Raw genomic sequence first — 5,496 nt, 5'->3', positions numbered from 1 at the left:
CCAGCGACATAGCCATTACGCTAACTGCTGGTTCCCTCCATTCACTTTTTATTAAGTTCTCTAGAGCTACACAACTAGTCTTTCCATTTGCTTTATTCTGTTTTTAAATTTGAAATCTCTTTATTTCCCCAACATATTTCTGCATTCTTCTATATTAAAAATCACATAATTTAATTCTTACAAATTAAAATTTTAAAGGTGAAAACAAGAAATTTAAAAGCAGTAAAATTTTCTCTAGAGACCAAGGTCTCAAGTTCTTCCATTTTTCCCCCAGAATGGAAAATAGATCCTATATAGAAAATCTAATATGTGCTAATGTTTTTAAATTAAAAGTTTAATATTATGATCAGAATGCCATCTGATTAATTACACTGTAACTAATTAAACGTAGAATTGACTACTAAATTGCAATTTACTAAATATATTATTTCCTCTTAAAACTGCTCAACAGTGAGTCAGCAGTGAATCACCTTGCAGCTGTGCAACTTTTTAAAAACACAAACTACCAATTTTAAGAGATCATGTACAATAACTTTCTTTTAATGCACATGTTGTTTTTTCTCTTCGTGTAGCTAATTTATTGTGCTTTGCATTTCTAAGCAGTTTTTCCATATTTGGGTAAAATGTTTAGCAGGTTTGTAAACTTAATAACTTATGAAAAGGGTAAATTAAAATCTCTGGAGTGGAACAATGAGATGAAAGACATTAGATTAGTACTATTTTACACATCAAGAAACTGCAAAAAGAAGAGCAAACTAAAACCTAGTAGAAACAAAGATATTAAGATTAGAATGAATATAAATAAGAGATATAAAAAACAAACAGAGAATCAGTGTAACCACTAGCTGGTTCTTTAACATCGAGAAACAAACTGAACTTTAGCTAGGCCATTTGAGTAAAGAGAAAGGAGATACAAACCAGTAGCTCAGATATGGAAATAAAGACATTATTTCTGAACATACAGAAATAAGAAACTTTATAGGCGAACATTATAAATGATGAATCATTAATAACATTTAGCTATTAATCAATATCCATAATGTAAGAAACAACTGTTGATATGAGATCATTTATATTTGCAGATTTAGTAACTGTCTAAGATTAGATTTACATAATGCTTGTTTTAAAATATGAATTTAAGAGACCAGCAGTTAGAGTAATGGCTATGTCACTGAACTCCCATGTAGTTGACTGCGGTTCAAGTCCCAGACCTGGTGGCTTAAACTCACGCCAGGCGCATGTGCATGCATGCCCAAGATCCTGAGGGGAGAATGGAGGAAAAGGGACTGTAGTGTGGCCACCCCCCCCTGGGGGGGTGATTTCTCGCTTTCTGTCTCTCTGTCTCTCTCTGTCTTTCTGGTGAGCACATTCTCCCTATAGCAAAAACCTCTCCAAAAAAAAAAAAAGAAGTCAGTCACTTTCAGTTACCTTATAATATGAGAATATAAAATCAGGGTATATTCTTGGTTCAAACCTCTAAAAATGTGACCCAAGTTTATGAGATAAAACCTTAGAATGCCTGTTTTCTCTGAAACCTTTTCTGTTTTTTTAAAGCTTTCCAGGAGTTCTTATTAGGTCTTATCAGAATAATGTAGCACTTGGGGGCAAAGATGCAGTCTAGGAGCCCTGCACTGAGGCCAAGATGGAACAGACCTCCACAGCCACCATGACCTTCCCTTGGTGCTGTGGTTGGCGGGGAAGAAGATAACCCAGATACTGCAGAACACCAGCATGCCGAATGTGAGGAAGTTGGCTTCATTGAATGTGTCAGGCACGTTTCTGGCTAGAAAAACCATAGTGAAACTCTGCAGAGCCGAGATGCCCCGATGTCATGATGATGAGGTTCCTGGGCTGAGTGTAAGTCAATGTCAATGAAAGGGGGAGAGGATCCGAGCCAGACTCCACAGATAATCACCTGGATCAGTTATAAAATAGCTTTATAATAATGTATCTATACTTCCTTTGTGCTCATCATCTGAATATAAAACTGTACATTTTTAAGCCTTTAAGAAATCCATACAGCACCAGTAGTTGGTGTAATGGCTATGTCACTGGACTCCCATGTAGCTGAGTGTGGTTCAATTCCCCTTAAACTCATGCTACAGGGGCTGCTGGTGCCATTGGGGCACCGAGGTGCGGGAGGCCCCTGAACAGGAAACCTTCCCACCACCTGTGGTCCCTTGATCCCTCCAGCTCCTGGAAGAGAAATCTGAGCCCGAGTGTGGTGCGGACATTAGGCTCTGGAGGCCACTGTGCTTGGCTCTTCCATCTGCCCTATGTAGTGCCCCAGTACCAGGAAAGCGGGAGGAGTGAGTTGGGCCCAGGGGCCACGACTGCCCTTGGAGACTCAGCACACCCAGAGCTATCTGGCGTGCTATGTGGCGGTCTGCTCCTGCAATCTCTGGTCTTCTCCAGTGGTGGGTGAGGGAGTGAGGAGGGGCGGGAGGAAGAGGCCAGGCAGCAGAGGGCCCGCTGCCTCAGGGACTGGGTGGCATGGGGGACTGTATTCTGGCCAGGGTTTCAGGTATGGTGGCCACAACTGCCTCTCTCTGAGCCCCTGTGGACCCTGCCTCCTCCTGGGCACTGCTCTGCCCTTCCTCTGGCTCCCACAGTGGCTTACCGAGGAGGCTCATCTGTTTGAAATATTTAAATATGTCTCTAAGCACAATTTTTGTAGTATCTCAACGTTTTTGGTATGTTGTTTTCAGTTTTGTTTGTCTTAGATATTTGTGCTGGTAGGACATATGAATTAGTATTTAAATAAACCTATACAGTATATATAAAGCTGTTTTACTTAACAATTATTACCATGTAATTTGCCTTTTTAAAAACTTTGGAATAATTCCAGCTAAAGGCACTACGATTTTCTAACTCCGAATGAAGAAAGGAAGGTTATTTAAGTTTGTTAGATTAACAAACTAGCCTCAGTGGCATAGGTCTGTGCACACGCTTGGTGCCTGCATGATCCTGACTGGCTGCAGGGCTGGTGGAGGACTGCCATGAGATGGCTCTCTGGAGGGTGCCTGTCTTTCTTTCTCATTAAGAAACAAATATATATTTTATAAAAGCAGTTGACACTAAATAGGTTCAGAATTTTAATGATTTTGTTACCCTAGTTGCCACTGGGGGATCTATTCATCTCCATTAAAGTCACAATTTCACACTCTGTGCTCTGCAGCCCTGCTCTGTACTATGAGCACTGCCCTACAAGCAACACATTTTCAGAATTTTCTGAGGGTATATTCATTTTTAACAATTGATGCGTATGTATTATACATCTGGCTTAATTCATTGAGGACAATGTCTTCCAAATTCATTATGTAGCTGAAAATGACAGGGTTTTCTTCCCTTCAAAAGGCTAAATATTATTCCACTGTGTATATGAACATTTTTTAATCCCCTGCCCTGTTTATAGAAACTTACATTGTCTCTGTATCTTGGCTACTATGAATGATGCTTTAATAAAAATGGGAGCCCAGCTCCCAAGATGGTTACTTATCTCAGCTGTGGAGGCTCAGGTCATGGCATGCTGGATTTGTGCTGCTGGAAGCCACACAGTGACTGTGGTTCAAATTCTTAGCGTGGTTGGCATGAAACATGCGAGGCACACACATAAGTGCCTAAGATCTGGTGAGCTGGGAAACTTGAGGATGCCAGATCCTATAAAGAGTGCTCCTCTCTCTTCCCCTCTTTCCTCACATTGTATATGAACATGTACATACAGATACAGATATCTCTTTATCATGTTATTTTCTCTAACTTTGCTGTATACATATATCATATTGTACCCTTCCTTTCCCAATACTACAGAATCTACTCCAGTAAAGAAGAAAAAGTGATTATTGTATCAGAAAAATAAAAACCAGTGCAGACCAAAAAAAAATGAAATGACATGAGGGTAACTCTCCCCCCCAGGTGAGTGCAGTAGCCCCTCATTAACAATGGACAGCACAGAGGAATACACAGAAATGTCAAAGAATTCTGAATATTCATAGTGACAAAACTCAATGAGATGCAAGAGAAAACAGACAATCAGCTCCAGGAAATGATTATTATCATTTCAGGACAAAAAAGAGGAATTTCATAAAGAAATAGTCACCATAAATGAAAGAATCAAACAGAATTTCTGGTAATGAAGAATGAGTACAAGAAATCAAAATTCCCTAGAAATCATTAAAAGCAAAATGGATTGTGCAGAAGAAAGAATTTTTGATCTTGAAGATAAAGCCTCCAACATTGACCAAACCACCAAAAACAATGAAAAAAAACCCCAGAGGTAAGCTTCATCCACTGTAGCCATAGCAAGTTGTTCCGGGAACTTGTTTCCCCCCAGAACTAGCATGAACAAGCAGAACCAGGTGTAGTATGTGTGGCCTTCAGAGCCAGCATTCCTGGCCCACTTCAAGAAGCAGGTTGGCTCCCAGGAAGGGCCCACAGTGGAGACCAAGAGAATCCAGCCTGAACTCCCAGATGAAGATAGTGACCACAGTGACAAAGATGACAAACAGCCTCAAGTAGTGGCCTAAAAAAGGGAGACCTGTCATTTGAAGTCATGAAAATTAAGGCAGAAATAAAGACTGCCAAAGCAGATGAAGAACCAGCTTCAGCTGATGGGAGAATTATGTACTGAAAACTAGTCAAGCGTCCCTCAGATGAAAAATACTCAGGTTTGTCAGCCAGCTCAAAAAAGAAGATAACAAACGGAGATGAAATGAGTAAGCAGGACTCAGTGAAAAAGAACTCACAAAAGCAAATAAAAGACAGTAGCTTTCTTTCTTTTGACAATGAAGATGAAAATGAATAAGTGTAAATATTTTGGGGTTAGTCTTCTTCAGAAGTAAATGGGGTATTTTTAAAAATAACTTTTTCCTGAGTATTTTTAAATAACATTTTTCCCTGTTACAAGTCCACTGTAGAAAACTTAGAAAATACAGAAAATTTAATAAAGTAAAAACTGCATCTATTCATCAATACCACTCTACCTTGAAATGCCTACTCTGTAGAAGCTATTATCAGTGTTTTATTTCCTGAGTGTGAGTGTGTATGTTATTTTTATTATTATTATTATATTATTGCAAGTTATTATAGTCTTTAAACGAAACTGAAATTGTATGGAATACATACTCTGTCCTGTTTCTCACTTGACATTGCATTGTATTTTTCCAGGTCATTAAATTAAAACAATCTGACATTAATAGCTACAGAGAATTTATATTTAAGCAGATCTCCTGTTATATCTTCTTTATTTGCAGAACCTTGCTTTGGGTGGGGAGGACCATATTGTCTCTAGTTAAAAATATCTTTTCATTGGGGCCAGCAGGTGGTGTGGTGGTTGAGGTGCTTGATTCCAGCATGGCTGACTGCACTTTGGGTCCAGACCTGGTGATTTGAAAATTATGCCAAGCACATGTGTGTGTGCCTGGAATCCTGGGCGGGGGGTTGGGGGGGAGGATAGAGGGAGGACTGTGGCATGGCCACCCCCCCCCTTGTGGGGTG

General features: G+C 39.7%; 1 pseudogene; it reads left to right on the top strand.

The window, feature by feature from the left end:
* The first annotated feature begins 4,340 nt into the window (after window positions 1–4,340).
* Window positions 4,341–4,804, top strand: LOC102486037 (uncharacterized protein KIAA1143 homolog pseudogene; annotated as a pseudogene).
* Window positions 4,805–5,496: the final 692 nt, after the last annotated feature.

The sequence above is a fragment of the Tupaia chinensis genome, unplaced genomic scaffold (assembly GCF_000334495.1).
Source record: "Tupaia chinensis unplaced genomic scaffold, TupChi_1.0 Scaffold145280_1, whole genome shotgun sequence".
In the NCBI taxonomy this organism is placed as follows: Eukaryota; Metazoa; Chordata; class Mammalia; order Scandentia; family Tupaiidae; genus Tupaia; species Tupaia belangeri.
The sequence above is the reverse complement of the archived record's forward strand: the minus strand, read 5'-3'. Positions and strand labels throughout refer to the sequence as shown.